The sequence below is a fragment of the Tenrec ecaudatus genome, chromosome 4 (genome assembly GCF_050624435.1).
Source record: "Tenrec ecaudatus isolate mTenEca1 chromosome 4, mTenEca1.hap1, whole genome shotgun sequence".
In the NCBI taxonomy this organism is placed as follows: Eukaryota; Metazoa; Chordata; class Mammalia; order Afrosoricida; family Tenrecidae; genus Tenrec; species Tenrec ecaudatus.
The window spans coordinates 50,251,507-50,271,405 of NC_134533.1; the positions used below are offsets into that span (position 1 = coordinate 50,251,507).

At 47.5% G+C, this 19,899-nt stretch overlaps 1 protein-coding gene and 1 pseudogene across 1 annotated transcript in view; both read right to left on the bottom strand.

Annotated features, from left to right (window-relative positions):
- Nucleotides 1-19,899, bottom strand: part of NELL1 (neural EGFL like 1) — a 989,599-nt gene that overhangs the window by 946,020 nt on the left and 23,680 nt on the right. The window lies entirely within an intron of this gene.
- LOC142444275 (SERPINE1 mRNA-binding protein 1 pseudogene) lies at nt 5,936-9,240 on the bottom strand (annotated as a pseudogene).

The window sequence follows — 19,899 nt, forward strand, 5'->3', positions numbered from 1 at the left end:
GATGGGGCACTGATGGGGCCACCACGACAATGCATCTGCTCACACAGCCATCTCAGTGCACCAGTTTTGGGCAAAAAAACAGCATGCCTCTCTTCCCCACGCACCTGACCTCACTCCACGTGACTTCCCTTTGTTTCTATGAATGAAGAGAAACAGGAAAGGACAGTAATTTGACTGAGAGGTGAAGAAAAACATGAGACATGCTGTCAGCCATTCAAACAGGTAAGTTTGAAAAACTGTTCCCAAGAATGGAATCACAGATTTGACAAATGTATCAAGTGTAATAGAGAGTACTTTGAAGGTGATACGGTTATTTTGCAAACAAAAAATAAATACATAGTTTTGGGGGTGAAATCTGGGTTTTGGGGGGGGGGTATCCCTCATAGTTCTTTTGTCATGGTCCTGGGATTCTTCTTCCTCATTCTGGCCTGGCATTTACACCCAGTGCAATGGCAAAACTGACCAGTCCCCAACTTCAAGTCCTTGACACCCTACTTACACGCGTCCACTGAGTCATTTGGTGAGCATTAAAAACACTTTGGGTAGAAAAGTCTTACCAAGTAATTCAAATCAACTCAGTAGTAGTGAGTTGGTGTTGGGGTTTTGGTTCAGCAGATGAGGCTCTGGAGCCCTGGTGACAGAGTTAAGGGCTGGGCTGCTAACCTTAAGGTCAACAGTTAGAAACCACCAGGAGAACGATGAGACGTTCTACTCCCATAAAGCTTCACTGCCTCAGCCACGCACAGAAGCAATTGTGCTTTGTCCTATAGGGTGGCTAAGAGTCGGAATCCACTCGATGGCAGGGAGTTGGAATTTTCTGAGCTTTTCATTATATGTGATAATAAGTAAACCTTTATTATCAAAGCAAATTATAAACTGCTATTTTTAGGCAAACTATACGACCCTTACCCGTGAAGAACGATGAGGCATTCCAAGAACATCAAGGTGGCTGTTGTTCCAGGTACAAATGGGGGAGCTGGAAGGCTGCTGGGAGCTGCTGGCAGGGGCCAGACTACACAGACTGTGGAGAGTTTTTAGGAAACCCCTAGAGCACTGGAATTCACTGAAGGGATAATGATATTTGCTAATTGCACTGTGCATAGGTCAAGAAGGGAAAGACTTCTGCCATGTAACGAAGGCTTTGCACCTAGCTTTAACTCTTGGATCAGCGCAACCGTCTACAGCTATAGTAAGGGCAATGCAGTGATTCAGACTTAGCAGTGTAGCCAATCAAGCGAGGCACTACGCTCTCGAATGCCACATCCTTCCCAGGTCAGCCTTACCTTCGTGTCATGATGCCAACAGACAGGGCCATTGAGCTCATGCCGGTTGTCAACATGCTTTTCCCAGCAACACAAGCCAGAGAAACCACACAGAGCTACCACCATCAAGACGTCTGGTGCTCCCAAACCCGGGTTGATCTCTCAGAACCAGGCCACTCTGATTTCCAGCACTGTCCTCTGCCTTCCAAACTACATCTCAGTCCCGTCTCTCTCTTTCGAATGACAAGATGCCAAACTGAACAGGTCATTTTCATTCATGCCAGGTTCCCCATTATTTTGCTAACCAAGACACATTCTCTTTGCTGAAGCAGATTCATGTTCTCTTAGATCAAAGACTTCACCATAAAATAGCCCCAAACATGCATGACCACATAATTATAGTTATTTATACACAGAACCTCAAAGCAGGGACATTTCCTCCACATGTTACTTAACAATTTCTCACTATTTTAATGCATTCAATTGCCCTCCTGGGTCAGTGTACCCATCACTGTAAGACAATATTCAATTTTCCATGAAATTACTATTATTGTACCATGTGTTTTATAAAAATGAAGTCAAGACATATAATTATGAACAAGACTCCTCTCTGAGATTAAGGGAAGTGGAGCAGGAATCAGCTAACCAGAGAGCCCCTGTGAGTGATTTTTATCACGTTGGAATGATGACAACCAGGTGCTGACCAGTCACGAAGATGAAGTCAAAGCCTTTTCATGGTTCTTTCCAGCCTATAATGTGTGTGTGGAATAGACGGAACAGCACCCCTGGGGGCCACAGGTCTTCCACACCCTGGGTTTTCACTTAGAAAACTGTCAGAGATAAACAACTTACATAAATGTTGATGAGTCGCCCAAGAACACAAGTCCAAAGTTGATCGAGCAAATGCCACATAAATAAAAGACACCCTTCAATATCCTTTATCTGTCGGCTCCGCTTGGCAAAGAGGATAGAACAAAAAAAATGGGCAACGTTCAATAATACACACATACACACTCTGTGTGACAATAAATACATCTATACATAGATGCCACGAATTAGTAAGTATTTGTTAGGTGCCATGGGAGTCCTACGTGGCACAAACACTTCACGTACTTGGCAGCTAACCAAAAGATGCGAGGTCTGAGTCCACCTAGAGATACCTCAGAAGAAAGGCCTGGCGATCTATTCCTGAAAAAACAGCCTTGGATCACCCCGTGGAGCACAATTCTGCTCATACACACACGTGGCTTCCAGCGATTGGGAACACATGTCATCCCTGAAGAGGGAATGCTACTAACAGTCATTGGACAGAGGAAGTCTGGCATTAGGATCAAGGCTACCCTAATGGTGGGGCAGCAGAACCCCATTGAGCTAGTAAGTGGACAGCCAGGATTTAAGCCCATATCCGTCAGATTGCAAGGCATCCTTTCCACTAGTCCATCCACTTTCCCTGAAAGCCTTACCATTCCTGAAAAGCTTAAAGACCTTAACCTAATGTTCTCTAAGAACTTTAGTCATGACCACTGAGAGGAATGGTGCTGAACATCCAACGTACCAGAGGCCCTGCCGTGTATCCCCTTCCATCTGCAGCCACAGTCAAAATGACCACAGCCGCCTTCCCAGGAGACCTCTTCCAGTGGGCTTTGCCACCCAGTGCCTCCATGACCACTAGAGTCCCTCGGTGCTCCAGCTCCTGTCCTACTGAACAGCATTACGCCTGCCCTTACCTGCTTCACGGGCTCATTATATGATCAATCATTGCAGTAAGCATCCTTGACATAGGAAAGGAATCCTTCCTTGTGAAGATATGTTCTCTTTGCATTGAGAACCAGAATGGAGGATCAGAAAGAAGCCTGAGCTCAGAGTCAATTGGCCAGGATTAAAGCTGACACTTCATTCATTACTACCCATGCATCCCTGCACAGGGCCCCTGCTTTGAGCCTCAATGTCCTCATCTAGAAGATGATGGAACTTCACTAGGTCAGTCATCATTCAAGATCTGCTGCCCAGTCCTTGAATATAAAGGTTCTCAGAGTTGACAAAAACATAAATGTCTTTTTATTCATTCTCATGAGTGAGAGGCACTCCGTTTGTTATTTTTGAAGCTAACTGAAAGTTAATTATTTTAAAACCCTAGAAATTCACTCTCATAAAGTCTATTCTGACTTGCAGCAGCCTTACGGAACAGAGGCAAACTACCCCTGCGGGGTTCTGAAATTGCAAACTTCTATGGGAACACAAAGCTTCATTATTCTTCCAGGGAGCAGCTGGTAGTGTTGAACCACTGGTCTTGAATTAAGGAGCCCAGCAAGTAACCCACTCTGCCACCAGGGCTCCAGGGAGACACTCTAATTGGTTATCTGAACCAAACTAACCCAGACCCACTGTCATGGAATCCATCCTGACGCACAGACCGCCATTGTTACCAGCGACCTCGATTTAGAGGCTCATTACGGATTCCAATGCTTGCCAACACTCAGTAAATCACCCTATTGTGTTGTGAACATGTGCAGGTAGTTAGAAGCCCACTCTTTTCAAAAAGAATATATTGATATCAACATAATTAGTGCTATCTTCCGTTGATCATGGCTTTCGATGGGTGTCATCACTACTTCTAAATGAATGCCAATTAAGCTTCATAATTATCTAGTTCAATTGTAACAGGCTATTTGGGTAACCCTAGCATGTGCGGTGATGCATATTCAGAACTAGGGTGTTTGGGGCCTATAATTTTCAGCAGTTAGACTTTGAGACAAATACGAATCAGGTGACTAGTGAAACTGCAAATATTTATGGAGCCCCTCCTAAATCTACGTCTGCTGCAAGCACGAGAACACCACTGTGAACAAGAGCCTGTCCTGCTAACCCCAACCATGTAGGATTATAGACAGTAAACACACAAGGATACGCCAGGTATCGCATGTGATGGGAAGATTGTCTTTGTGAAGGCTAAGGGTCATCCAAGCAACTGGAAAGATTGCCTTCATAGAGACCAAGGGCCCTACGGCCTCTCTGAGGAGGTAACCTGCAAGGGAAGTGCTTAGTCGTGAGAAGGAGACAGGTGCGCGAAGATGTGTGCAAAGAGAATTGAGGCAGAGGGAACAGACCGTCGTTTCTGAGGCAAGGACAAGCTTGGCACACTTAGTGGATTGGATTATCGTTCAGTGACACATATTCTTCTCTTCCTGCTCCCACTGTGGGCAGAATATACTCTCCTGCCTCACTGATTTGCTTTGGCCAATGGAGTGTCAGGCATGATATGAGCAAAGGCTGAAGATAGGCCTGTGCCCTAGCCTTGCCCGCTCCAGCCTATGCCTTGACATGAAAAGAGAATGCCCTGCAGAGCAACTGTACCTTCAGCCTGGGCTCTAGAATGAACATTCCCTGAGGCTGGCCTCCACTCAAATACTGTGAGGTGCCACAGCTAGCTGTCCTTGCTCAATAAATCTGCAGTCCTATAAAATGAGGATAGAGGCTTACTGCTGATGGAGGGGAATTTTGTTACACAGTAATAGCTGGCTGCTACAGTAGGTTCCAAGAGAGAAGAGTGTGCTGAGGACAGCGAGCAAGGGGAATGAGTGGGGCTCTGGCTGAATGCGGTAGGCAGGAGGCCAGATAAAGTAGAATTTTCAGCTAGGTCTTTAGTTTGGATGGTAAGTATATTGAGAAGCATTCGGAGAGTCTTATTAAGCACAAGAGTAACGTGATCTGATTTATATTGGCAGCTGTTGGGGACACACTACAGAAACAACACGGACGCCAGGCGACCAGTGAAGAGGCTATTGTGACAGGGCGAGCAACAAATCCTAGTACTTTGAAGTAGAGTTGTGGCCATAGAGAATTATGAGAAGCCAGCCAATGTAAACTGTAATTTTGGAGGTCGAGAAGACAGTCTTGACTGAATTAGGAATGGAAAGATCCCCGTAGCTGTCAAGTCAATTCCAACTCATTGCAACCCTGTAACACAGAGCCGAACTGCCTGGATGGGTCCCAAGACTGTACATCCTTAAAGAAGCCGTATCTTATTTCACAGACTGACACATCTTTCCCCTACAGAACGGCTGGTGGGTGGGTGGCTGAGTACTTAACTGCTATGCCACCAAGACTATGTGAAAATAAAGATAAAAGAGTTCAAAAATGGTTCCCCTTGTTGAGGCAAAGAGCTAAATACAGACACACAGGGGCTTCAAAAGGTTTGTGAGGGGGAAAGTCCACTATTTTTTCATTCCCTCTTCCGCACAAATGGTTTGAAGGCCGTGTGTGTGTGTGTGTGTGTGTGTGTGTGTGTGTGTGTAGCATCACAAACCAAACCTAACTCACTTCCACCCAGTTGATTCAGAATCACAGTGGCCCCCACATGACAGAGAACAGCTGTCCCTGACAGCCGCTTCTAAGGCTGTGACTCTTGACAGGATCAGAGTCTAATCCGTCTACGGGCGACAGAGTTGAACAGCAGACCTTGCAGTCAGCAGCCCCATGGGCATCCAAGACACCCCCAGGGCTCCTTTGAAAAGTGACACCAGTCTGGATAAATCAAATGCCAAGAACACAGTTGTCTAATGCAGGGATCCCAAACAGCAGGAACCTCTCACAGGCATCCTCCACAGGGGGGCCCCAGACCTAAGAGCTCCCAGGGCCAGGGCAGCCACCCAAGCGATCGGGCCGTAGAGGCATCACATGACTGAAAACTGTGGAATTCTGCAGGTGTGGGAATACAAGATGACTTAACAGAGTCACCTGCCATCAACACAGGGTCCCCAGGTCCCAGAATGAAAGGGACCTCTGAGTTTTGGTCCCACAGACGCCACCTCCTTTCCCAGTTTGTCTAGAGCCAGGAACATGCAGGGTACAATTCCGAATGTGGGCTAAGGAGGACGGGTTAGCTCCACCACCTCCAAGCTGCGGGGCCTTGGACAAGCTACTAACTTCCGGGAAACGGGGCAAGTAACTGCCTATCAGAAAGGGGGGTTCTGAGAATTAAGTGGACTGTCAAAGCAGGTGGCATGTAAGAGGCATTTGGTAAGTCATGGATTGTTGCCTGTTAACGCTGAAGTTTCAGGCCCTGGACCAAACATTGCCGCTGAAGGAATGAATGCTCCATCCTCTCATCAGTCTTCCTCCAAGTGCATGATGGTAGAAAGCACATCTTGGTCACGGTCTGTTTGCAATAAAGCTCAGAGTGAGTCCTTTAGGTATCACCCTTCCAGACCACCGCGTGGGGGTTTCAGGTTGGGGTGCTAACCAAAAGGTCAGCCGGTTGAAAGCACCGGTCGCTCTCAGGAGAAACACGAGGCTCGGTAGTCCAGTAAAGACCGCCTTGGAAACCCACAGGGGCAGTTCTACACTGACCCATATGGTCGCTCTGGGTCCAAATCGACTCCGTAATCATGAGTTCGTTTGTTCATTTGTTTGCTTGTTTGTTTTATGGAGGTCATTTTACAACTTCCTCGCTCATCTCATTCCCAACAGCGCATCCCGCACTTCCTCTGGGAAGCCCTTCAGAGAGTAAGGAGACGTCACTCCTCTCTGTGTGCCCAGTGGATGGTGTGGGGCAGGAGGGGGGCAGCCATTAACCTAGATGGCAATGACCCAGCTGATTCCCACCCAAAGTCTACCACACAGCAGGCAAGCCATCAGGCCCCCATCACTTGCCCTTTCCAAGGTTTCAGGTGGGGCCGGGAGAGGCATCATCTAGAACAGCGGTTCTCACCCTTCCTAATACCATGACCCTTTCATGCAGTTCCTCATGTGGTTGTGACCCCCCACCCCCCACTGTAAAGTTATTTTCATTGCTACTTCCTTACTGTCATTTTGCTACTGTTATGAATCGGTCGAACCCCAAAGGGATCGCGACCCAGAGGTTGAGAATCGCTGCTCTAGAAGATGACAGCCCAAGTAAAGTGCTTTCAGCATGCTCCAGCCCTCCCCTCTCTACTGAGACAGAAAATGTAAATACAGACAGACAAGGAGCCCGGCGACTGCTGGAACATTTGAGAGAGCTACGACGCTCAGCAGGAAGCAGAGACAGCACTCAGGTATGTTGAACACGTGGTTCCCAAGGAGCCAGCTGACAACATGGTGTGTATCCTGTCCATCCCCCAGACCGCGTGGAGGGCAAGGTGGCATTGACGCTCCACAAGCTCACTTGTATCCAACAGTTGTCTCCTCCGCAGGCCTCACAGGGCAGCGTCAGCAGCCTCCCCATACCCTGCCGCATCCGCCCCGCCCCCCCCCCCCCCCCCCCCGCCTCCTGCGGCAGGCCCTGCCAGGGCTGCCCGTCTTCTCACCACTCTCCCCTGGTCGATGTGGCCTCCCTGCTGCTCCCTCCGAGGCCCTGCTGCCCAACAAGGGATGGCTGCAGGGCCGTCCAATACAGCAGCGTTAGTCACGTGGGACGACTGCCACTTGATGTAAGTCACTGTGGAACTGAATGCGCTGTTTCATTTCATTTCTTTTTAAACTTTTCATTGGGAATTAGGTAGGGGTTTATATATGAGAACATCGTTCTTTTTTTTTTCAGACTGGTACACACTGTTCACACCTATATTTCAAGTTTGGAATGCGTAATTGCCAGCAGCAATACAAAGGTACTCATGAAGAATGCATAATCTCTGAAAATGACGGAAACCTCCCTGCTACCAAGACATTTTTAAATACAAAACCGACTACCATATTTGTTACTTCCACATGACGAGAGAAGTTCACTTTCAAAACAGATCAAATTCAATCTTTCCATGTGAACGGTAGGAATGACAGTCTTTTTGTAAAAAATGCTAATTTCTTAGTCATTTGGGATCCTTAAGCATGGACAGCCTCTGAGTGAGGGCCCACCAGGGAGCCAGGGTCGTCTTATGACGTGCCTGGGAGGCTCATCTGCATCAGGAACAGAAGCACTTGACCTGTCAATCCTGCTGCCCCGATTGGGACCTCCCCCACACCCACGTCCTCGTCTCCCTCCCCTGCCACCAGGCCCTGGGCTGCCAAGGTCTCTAGCTGGGACGTTCTATCATTTGCTGGCGTCCCCAAATGAAGGCCCATGAGGGAATCTTCAGCACCAGCCTCTTCGCTTTTTGACTTAGTAGAACAAATCCCTCCTTCCACTGCCCATGGCACCCTCACTGGGTTTTCATGTGTTAAATTCGACTTTTGCCCGGTCCTTATTTTGTAACAAATGCCTTCCACTCATTCAGTGTCGTCTCTTTTGAACCCTCTTCCTTTACCTCTTCAACGTCATGCACCTTATTCTCAATGTCAGCCTCGGACGGTCTGCACCTTCAGCTGTTTCCTCGGCCACATTTGATTGATCCAACTCAGTTCATTCATCGGTGAGAGTCCCCCCCATTGTGAGATCTGCGGCCTCCATGTTTGTCTCCATGCTTCAGGCCACTATAATGTGCAAAAGACCTGTCACTTCCACCTTCCATGATGCCTATTAAATTCACATTTGCCACAAGAATCAAAGCCATCCCCTCTTCCCCCCAATCCACATCCACAGCCTCCTTGCCCTCTTCCAAGACCAGCCCAGGCTCGGAGAGGCTGGCCAATGATTGGCCTAGCAACTGACAATTCTATCCCTTCACCTTTTTCTTCAAGTGGCTTTTCAAATTGTCCTTCCTGATATGGTCTCCTTTCTGGTCTTCTATCAATTATTTTCCCCGCATGCTGAAAGTGTTGCTCATTTCTTCTTCCAACATGCAATATTCCTTCTTTCTTAAGTGCCACAGGAAGCCGTGTCTCCTTCTTGTCCACCACACCAGCCGTGGATTCTTGCTATCTTTCTGGGACTCTTTACCTGCCACATTGGAGTTGGTCTGAGCTACGGCCGGAGTGGAGCTCTTGGTCCCAAGACCACCAACTTCGCTCTCACCGGCTTCTTTTTTCTTGTTCTCTGCCACCTTCAAAACCTCAAAGGGATCATATTTGGTGTCAAGTAACAGGTGACCATGCAGCCAAAGCCTTCCTGTTGGTGCCCGGGCATGATGGTGGCTTAGCAGCACGTTCCTCCATGGAGGCAGCGGGCCGTGCCGTGCCCTGCGCGCCTGCTTCCCCTCTTCCCATAAGATGGCTGGGCTCAGATCGCCAATCTTGCTTTCAGCAACTGTAACAATTGGTGAGATCTCCCGTCAGCTTGCCTTGCGCCCACCCCAACCCCTCCATCTCCATCTCCCCAAATCCGACTACTACCCCATAAGTTCCCCTTCTCTCCCTTTCTCCCCAACCTCTGGGGGCCATCAAAGTCTGTTTCTTTGGGATGATAACTTGTATCTTTTTCTTTTTCTCACATGGGCCTCATACCACACTTCTTCTTTCATGTTCAGTAACTTCACTCAGCATGATGTCCTCCACGGGCATCCAGGTCACAGGGTACTGGAGTTCCATCCCTATCCTCTGCGGATGCCCAGGGCTCCCCTGTGTGTACGCACCAACATGCACTTGTCCATTCTGCCACTGTGGCATTTCGGTTGTGTCCATCGCCTTGCTAGTGTGCTTCATCCTTTTCCATGTCCAACAGCCACACGGCGCTGGGGGCTGTTGTGCTGGGCAGTATAGAGCAGCGGTTCTCAACCTGTGGGTCGAGACCCCTTTGGGGGTTGCCTGATTCATAACAGTCGCAAAATAACAGTGATGAAGTAGCAATGAAAATAATTTTATGGTTGGGGGGGGGCGTCACCACAACTTGAGGAACTCTATGAAAGGGTCGCAGCATTAGGAAGGTTGAGAACCGCTGGTGTAGCTCGAAGGTGCCACCATGTCTCTGTTTCCACTTCTGCTAGCAGCTTGGCTGCTTCCATGAGGGTTTCCTCCGGGAGACATCTGGGGGATGGGCCAAGTTCAGCACTCTGGCTACTCTTCCTGGGGCTGATGTCCAAGAGCACTGCATCTCTAAGGAAGAAGTAATATGCCCCACTCCTCATATCTGCCATTCTTAACTCGTCTACAAAGTTGAGCCCCAGACATTCCCTCTCAGGCCGTGCACCGTCACCCTGGAAAATCTGCATTATTCCCCATCATGTCACAGTCCCAGGTGATGAGTGAACCAGCCAGGGGCCAGCTGAGACGGGAGATCACATTCAGGGCCAGAGAGCACACTGTTTGCGTTGTACTAGAGAGGAATGAAGGGAAACCGTCTCTGAAAACATCACATTTTCTAAGGCGAATGCAAGAAGCAAAGTGGCCCAGATTCTGTCTGCACATCAGCTCAGCCCCTGCTCTCTCAGGAGCCTGTGTCTGCGGCAAAGCCTTCCTGCTTCAAACTGCCAGTGATGCCCCATCATCCGCCCTCCCTGTGCTCCACAAAGCCAGCAACTCTGAGTGCCAACGCGCAGCTCAGCAACACCTTGGGGTCTTGCCTATCGGCTCATTCGGGCTATCAGCACTGAGCGCTCCTTTGCACGCAGCATTAGCATAACTGCCCAAAATCTCTCCAGCCTGTCTCTCTCCCTGCCAGTCCTCCAAGCACCCTCTGCCTCTCTGGGAAGCATACACATGCCCACACCTGCGCAGCCTCAGCCTCCCCAGCCCTCTGTGAGAAAATGGGCTGTGAACTCAAAATCCGACCTCCTGTCTTTTCTCACACTGCATGGTATGTGATTACATAAGGCGCCCCTTGCTGCTCAACCAGGGGCTTTTCGCTACTGCCTTTGCTTAACAAGTACTATTCCAATTGCTCCACCACCCCTGTCCGTTCGTCACATTACGGGAGCTTGGGTGTGGCTCTGATGTGGAAGCAATGTCACCCATATTTCCAGCACCAGAGCTTCCAGACTGAGACAGGCTAGGAAGAAAGGCCTGGAAACCGGCTTCGGAAAAGGAGCCACGTAAAACTCTGTGCTAACAACTAAATATTGTCCAATGTGCGGTTAGTGATGAGCTGCCGAGGCGGGAGGCACTCAAGTCCCCAGTGGCCACAGCAATGAACAATAATCGCGAAGGCAGCCCAGGCCTGGGTACCACGTTCTGCTCTGCTGGGACTCCCCAGGAACCGGAGCTGACATTACAGTGATTGACAATTCCAATGACAAAAATACCACTATCAACACCAAAATGAAACTGATCTCATGGACCTGAGACCTAGCTGAGACAAAAATCATTAAGCAATTCATACAGAGTAGGAGGCTTCAAAAAGTTGTAGGAAAATCCCATTCCCACTCTTCAATTTCATTTTCCCCAAACTTTCTAAAGTCCTTTGGTCGACAGAAGGAGCCCTGGTGGCATAGTGATTCTGCATCCGGCTGCTAACCGCAAGGTCAGCAATTCAGAACCACCAGCTGCTCCACAGTGGAAAGACAAGGCTTTCTACTCTGATAAAAAGCTACAGTCTTGTTTGACCACGATGTGGCGATAGGATCGGGTATCAGGCATCAAAGAACAAAAAAGCCTATCACTGTGAATGAGGAGGAGCGCGAAGTGGACACCCAAAGCCCATCAGTAGGCAACTGGACACCTCTTACAGAAGGATCATGAGGAAAGACAAGCCAGTCAGGATGCAGTATAGCAATGATGAAACATACAACTTCCCTCTAGTTCCTAAATGCTTCCTCCCCCCACCCCCTACCCCAACTAATTCTACCTTTCAAATCCAGCTAGACCAGAGGATGTACACTGGTACAGATCAGAGCTGGAAACAGAGGGAATCCAGGACAGATAAACCCCCCAGGACCAATAATGAGAGTCACAATATCAGGAGGGGAAGGGGAAGGTTAGGGAGAAAGGGGGAGTATATCACAATGACCAACATATAACCTTCTCCCTGGGGGACAGACAATAGAAAAGTAGGTGAAGGGAGACATTGGTCAGTATAAGACAGGAAAAAATAATAATAATTTATAAATTATCAAGGGTTCATGAGGGAGGGAGTGTGGAGGAGGGAGGGGGAAAATGACGAACTGATACCAAGGGCTCAAGTAGAAAGAAAATGTTTTGAGAATGATGAGGGCAACAAATGTACAACTGTGCTTGACACAATGGATGGATGGATGGATTGTGATAAGAGTTGTATGAGCCCCTAGTAAAATGATTTTTCTTTAAAGCTACAGTCTCAGAAATTCACAAGGGCATTGCAGTTCAACCCTGTCCCATAGGGTCACTAGGAGTCAGAACCAATTTGAAGGCAGTGAGTTTGTAGCCAGAAAGTATAATTCCTAATGGTGCCAGATTAAAGGAGGCGTCATTAAATATTTGACTTTTCACACTCTCAAATAGTAGTTAATAATTATGGCTAACATTGATCAAACACTGTACCAATCACTCATCTCTCTCCAGTAATATATTTCTTAATATTTACAACAGTCTTATGAAGTGGGCGCTTCATTGTCTCCAAATGTTATGGCTGGAAAAACTGAGCATTATCATATATTCATGGATTTCCAGTACAATTCATTTCAATTGACTGCAATGACTTATTTTGAATAATTGAACTGCCTACCTTAGCTAGCCAGATCCCTTTTAGTTTGTGCATTGATCATATTTTAGTACTGCTTCAATTACCCTAACAGTTGCCACCAAATATGTCTGAAAGCAGAAATCTCAGTGCCATCCGAATGTTCCCCTGCCTTTAATTTTGTAATCTGCTATATCCAGGAGAAAAGGGTAGTACAATCTTTGACTCACTTGCTTTGGACTCATCATCAAGAAAGATCAATCACTAGAAAAGGACATTTTTGGTGACGTAGAGAGAGTGAGTGTGTCAGCAAGAATGAGTGAAGCCCTCACTGACATGACAGGTCTTTATGTCGACTTCGCTGGGCCAGGATTCTCCCATGATCTGATCTCGCATGGTCAACTGCATAATGGGATCCTTGGTGAAGCAGCCAAGCAGTTGTAGGAGGGACAGAGTACACATGCTTAATCTCAACTCAGCCTTGATACAATTGAGGAAGGCTTCGTTGGAGTGTGGCCTACTTTTAATGTAGCTTGGCCCTGTGGCTAGCTCGCTTCTACTGTTGGATCTGGGGCCTGCATCTAGTTCACTGACCTCCTGGTGTATCGCCTGCCAACCTCCAGATCATCAGCAGACGGCCAGCCTTGGGTTCATTCCGATCCGCATCCACCAGCCTGTGGTCTTCCTGCCTCATCTTCCCATGTTCTGTTCATCGGCCAGCCCCTGCAGCTCCAGCGCATGCACTCGAACCAGACTGAACCTATCAACTTCTGCAATGGTGTGAGCCGTTTCTTGATATAAATCTCTGTCTATGTGCACACACAACCATCGCTGGTTTTGCTTCTCTAGAGAACCCAGTCTAACACAGATATGGGTTAACACAATAGCCACAAATGTACCAAAGCTCACGAAGCTGGTGCAAGGCTGGGCAATGTTCTGTGCTGGTACACCTAAAGTCTTCGTGAACCAAAGCCAACTAGACAGCAACAACAACAACAGCAAAGGGAGCTCTGGTTCCTGTTGATGAAAAACAAGACAAAACAAACAAACACACTGCCATGGAGTCGACTGTGACTCATAGTGGCCTTATCGGGCAGAGTAGAACTGTTCCCTGGGATTTCCAAGATTATGAATCTTTACAAGAGCAAAAAGCCTCCTTTTTCTCCTGTGAAGCAGCTGGTGGGTTCAAACTAAGGACCAATATTGGAATCCAAGTAACAGGTTGTTGAGCCAGGACTCAAAACACCAGTGTGCATGAGTTCTGCAGGCGGTCCCACTGAATTAACTCGGAGAGAGAACTGCCCATCGGCTACAGAGGCTGTCATCCTTATGGGAGCAGGTCACCCGGGCTCGCACCTACAGCGTCACTGGTGGTTCAACTGCTGGCCTTTCTGTGATCAGCCGAGTGCTGAACTGCTGTGCCACCAGGCTGCTGCTGTCTCAGGAGAACAGGGGAGAAGGCGAGACGCAAGCACGGGAGTGTGGACGCAAGAAGGAATGGGAATGGATCTGGAAATGATTCACTTTTGTTTCATCTGTTTTAGAACTGTGTCCTGTCTGGCAGAGAAAACAAAACACTTTTTATCATTTAAAAATGAAGAACAGGCTACAAAATGAAAAGGCCAGGGGTGAATTTTGAATCAGGGTGGCGAGCCAGCGTGGGACATCATCACCCACTCTGTGGGGAAGAAACGCCAGGCGGCTCTAGAGCCAAAGCACCATCCAAAGCCACGGTGAGGGGCCCGGCTGTGCTGTGGACTGAGCGCCCTAGAGGGGCACAGCTTGGCCATCTACCTTCATATCATCGGATATACTGAGAGACAGCTCTCCTTAGGCAGTGAGGGCTCCTGGAATTAGCATACCTGGGACAGAAGCTGGGGGGCCTAAGCTGCCCTCGCACCTGCCCACTGGGAGCACCCCCTTCTGGCTTTCTGTTCCACATCATCTTTCCATGCAAACCTCCTCCCTCCCCCTTGTCCTCACTTCTCCTTTCATGAGAAAATGAACAACTACCTCATCTTCGCACCTGCGAATCTACAGCCTCCTGGTCCTAGATTCATTGCCTTGGCTTTGCCCCCGAATGTCAAGGATCAGCATTCCCTGCTCCTAAGAGTCTTCTCTCCACTGGAGAGGAGTCCAGCCCCTCTCATTTACTCAACCTCTGCCCTCCTGCTGTTGCCTCTCCTCCCTCACCCCTGCATGCTTCGCTACCATCTCTACGAGATTGTTTCCGAGGGCCTCCAAACATGCGAGATGGCATCCTACCTGAAACGCAAGCCATTCCTGGAACACAAGTCACCTTCCAACACCCGCTCCCTTCCGCTGTTCTGCTCTTGTCCAAACTCTGCAGCACAGTTGAGACGCTGGCTATGTCTGCTTCGTGGCCACCTGTGCTCGCTCAGCATACTGCGAACACACCTTCGTCCGGCCACTCCGTTGGAAGCACCCAGGTCAAGACTCATCTCATCAAAGCCAGTAAATCCTTTTCCAAGCTCGTCTTTCTCAGCTCTCGGCAGCATTTGGCCCCCACTGTGCACCACCACCTTCTGAAACACATGTCTTCTGTGGCATAACACCTGGGGGTTCCTCTGCTCAGTGGCCTTTGTGGCTCCTCCTTCTCTATATGATGTTAATTGCTGGATCAATCCTTGATCCTCGACTCTGTGTAACTCGCCTCCTCCACTTACATTTGCGTTTGTAGCCATGTCATCTGGAAGGCTTATGAAAACAAATGACTGCACCCGGCCCCTGGGGGTTCTGATTCACTGGGTCCAAAACTGACTGCCATAGAGCCAATTCTGACTCATGGTAGCCCTACAACACAAGGAAGAACTTCCCCTATGGGTTTCCAAGACTGTAACTCTTTATAGGAGAAAAAAGACTCACCTGGCTCCCACTGAGTCGTGCCAGTGGTTTTGAACTACTAGGAGCTCAACATGTCACCCACTACACCACCAGGGCTCCAGTTCTAGTCAGTCCTGGGCAGGCATCAATCAATGTTCCAGGGAACACACGTTGAGAGGCGCTGTCTTAAATGAGGTCCTCACTCCCTAGACCTTAAAGACCAAGCTCGTGCTGATCACACGTGGAAATAGCCTCTGGCCTTCTCTCTTCTTAACTCTCCACGTGCATGACCCACCACCTTCCTGATATCTTTTCCTTTTTTTCTTTTTTTTTCTGATATCTTTTCATAATGAAGTTTACTTATGTTAAATGTAGCTCCTCCCATGGGCTTTACCAGCTCCCTCAACAACACAGCACCATTTAGTTGGAGAAATCACTCCAGAAACAGATGCTTTGAATAGTTACAAGCAGTGGTGAGATGCAAATAATTTAACAACTGGATTGTTGCCCTAATGACCATTATAAGTATAAAGAACAATATACCAAAAGGTAGCTTAATGGGTGTGGTAGTTAGATAATTGTCCATTTAAGGATTAAGCATGTAGCCATGGAGTCTAGCCTGTCAATCAGGTCATAGCCAATGAGGCTTCTGTGTGGGCATAGACTTCCCCTAAGGATTCTGGGAATTCCAGTATTTCCTTCATGGAAGTAGGATACTCGTTGCTCACCCCTGGGAGACATAGCAGCTGACAAGACACATGGAGCCACCCTGATGCTGCCCTGGGTGCTGGACAAGCCATGCAGAGACCTCTGGCAGCACTGAGATGTTTCCAATGCCACCGGAGCCAAAGACTTTCTACCCACTGGCCTGTGATCTTACATTCGGCATTATTGCATGTGTTTTGTGAGTCTGAAGAGGACTTTACAGATTGGTATAGGATATATGGGCTAATATTGGACTGACGGAATTGATCCGGACTGGGCTGGGATGTTTTCTCAATGTTAAATTGCTATTGTATATAAATCTCTTTCTTATACACATAATCCATGTGTCCATGGATTTGTTTCTCTAGTCCACCCAGGCTAACGCAATAGGGGATGCCCACGATCACTGAAGACAAACTGGGTGCATAAGCAAATGTGATAAAAAAAAAAAAGCAGATGGTGTCTGGCTATTAAAAGACATAGCATCTGGGGTATTAAACGCTTGAAGCCAAACAAGCACCCATATATCAGGGAAGCAACAAAGCCCTGTACATGGAGGAAGCATACCAGCCTGTGTGATCATGAGAGGTCCACAGGAACAGGCACCAGAAGTTCAAAAAATAAACAATCTTATCAAAGTGAATGAGAGGGATAAAAGTAGAGGCTGATAACCCATCCAGGGATAGCTGGACTTTCTCAGACGGAGAGGCATCACAAAAGAGAAGATACATCCAGGGGTCAGTTTAGCACCCACGAAACACACAACACTCCTCTAGTTCTTCTTCCCCCCACTATTATGACCTCAGTCCTCCCTTGAAAATCCTGCTAGACCAGTATACACTGGCACAAACAGGAGCTTTCAATATACGGAATTCAAGATAAACAAACCCCCTTAGAAACAGTAATGAGAGTAATGATTCCAGGAGGGTAGGGAAGGGGGAGGGGGAGGGGGAACAGCTAGCAATGATAGCAGAATAACACCCCTTGAGGAGGACAAATACCAAGATAGTAGGTAAAGGGATAGAATGGGTCGTATAAGATATGTACAACTAATAATAACAATACATTATAAGAGGTTTGCAGGGGTGGTAGGGTGGGGGAGGGTAGGAATAAGAGGAACTGATATGCAAGGGCTCAAGAAGAAGGGCAATGTGAAACTGTCGATGGCAATATTTGCATATGTCCACTTTACATAATGGATGTATGGATTGTTGTATGTAAGAGCTCCCAATAAAATGATTTTTTGAAAGGTAGCTTATTATTTTATATAGTTAATACTTTAATAGAAATAATAAGAGGCATACAAAACTAGATGGTTATAAGAAAGTTTTAAAATATTAAGGAAAAATCTTAAATAATAACTGACAAAACAATAAAACTATTATTTAGAGTATTTCCAGAATGCTTCTTGATTGACATCCTCACTTGCAATATTCTTCACTTTTAGCCGAATATCATTGGCTTGCAATTTATCCTTAATCATCTTCCCACTGTAGCAATAGGATCCCATTCCTTTAGAAGTAGGCCAATTAGACAACAATCATTGTGTTTGCTAGATTAGACACGAGTGAATTCTCTTCTCTGAACATATCATGTTAGGTCTTTGGACACTCTCAAGGGTTGTGTAGGTCACTCATCACATCCGTGGGGATTTGGGGTACAAGACAAAGCTGAGACAAACCACAACGTGTCTGCCTCTGCTTACTTGGCACTTTCTCTCTCTCTCTCTCTCTCTCTCGCTCTCTCTCTCTCTCTCTCTCTAAAAATCATTTTATTAGGGACTCTTACAATTCTTATCACAATCTATACATTCACCCATTGTGTCAAGCACATGTAGGCATCATCATTTTCAAAACATTTTCTACTTGAATCCTTGATATCAGCTCCTCATTTTTCCCTGCCTTCCCCAATCTCCCTCCCTCATGAACCCTTGATAATTTTTTTTTCATGTTTTATACTGACTGATGTCTCCCTTCACTCACTTTTCTGTTATCTGTCTCCCAGGGAGGGGCTTATATGTCGATCAGTGTGATTGGTTTTCCCTTTCTCCCCCCACTTTCCCCTTCCCCTCCTGGGGTTTCTACTCTCATTATTGGTCCTGAGCAGTTTATCTCTCCGGGATTCCCTGTATTGTGAGCTCTTATCTGTACCAGTGTATATGCTCTGGTCTAGCTGAATTTATAAGGCAAAATTAGGGTCATGATAATGGGGAGAGGAAGCATTAAAGAACTAGAGGATAGTTGTATATTTTATTGGTACTATACTGTACCCTGATTGGCTGATTTCTTCCTTGTGCCCCCTTTGTAAGGGGATGTCCACTTGTCTACAGATGAGCTTTGGGTCTCCACTCTGCCCTCCCCCTCATTCCCATTGATATGATTTTCTGTTTGGGGTCTTTGTGTTCTTTTTCTCTTTGTATTTGTTTACTGAAGTAACAAATGTATTTCATCAATAGCATAATGCGTATTATGAAATGGATAAGTAAATATCACAAGCATAGTTCCATCTAGTTTTTGTACACCTAAGGATGGAATAACATTACCACAGGAATTGAGAATACATCATTACACAGATGAATGTTAAAAAAGAGTCAGGAATGTAAATTGGTGACTTCTACATTGAGTGACTGCGCAGCCACCACCTGAGAGAGAAGTCTGACTACAAGTGTCATTTAACAGCCGGTTCACCAAACTCGACCAAAAATTAGGTATCAGCTCTGCCAAACTGGTGTGAACCGGCTGAATCCCACCCCTGGTTATGAATACTGAGATTCAGGTCTCAGAAGCCTTCCGCACTCATTTTAATAAGAGCCTGTGAGATGAGGAACACTGTCCTTAGTGATCGGTGTGCTCCACAATGATGGTTAATGCACAAAGGCCTGAGCTGCTCTTTGAACTGTGAATGTGAAACCAGACCGATGCCCTTAAGTTTTCTTTGAACCGAGATTTAGCTCATTTTGATTAGTGCGGCCTCCTAAGGACTTTTCTCCATGTGGTCACTGACCTGGGCAACCTGGAAATGGGGCCGGGAGGCTAAGGGGCGGGAGATGTAGGAACGGTGGGGGGGGGGGGGCAGTGGAAGCCCAGAGAAGCGCAACAGCACACCCTTAGGGCGTGACGAGTGTCACTCGGTGGGTAGGTCGACAAGGTTGAAAAGGTCTATCACTGACTATGGCTACTTCCTACAGCTAAATTAGATGATCAAAATTGAAAGAAAAAAAGTGGCAAAACCTACCATGTGGATTAAAGGTGAGACAAAGGAGGAACTCGAATATCCTTTGCGCCTCATTCGGGCCCCCTGAGAACAGCCGGTGAACAGGCTGCGGGAGGCGCAGTCAGTCGTGCCTCAGCCTGGGCCCGAGGGCCCAGGCGCTAGTAGGTGACTTCATTGTGAATCAAGGAGTCCTTCCTTCCTCCGGGATGCCGCCTTCCCAATTCCGACATCTGGGAAATGGCCACTGATAAAACATCCACTCACAAGAAAGGCAATGGGAAAAAGCCCAGCTGGAAGCCAGGAAAATCTCCTGAGGAATGAGCCCCAAGACTATGTCAGAAGCCTCCATGTGGATACTCTCATGGTGCTGAGCACACCAGCGAGGGGCAAGAGGGGAAACAGTCATTGAAGAGCATCTGCTCAGATAGCCCGGGGGCAAAACAATGTGTGTGCGCGCACGTCTATGTCCATAATGAGCCGCGGAGGAAAGGTCTG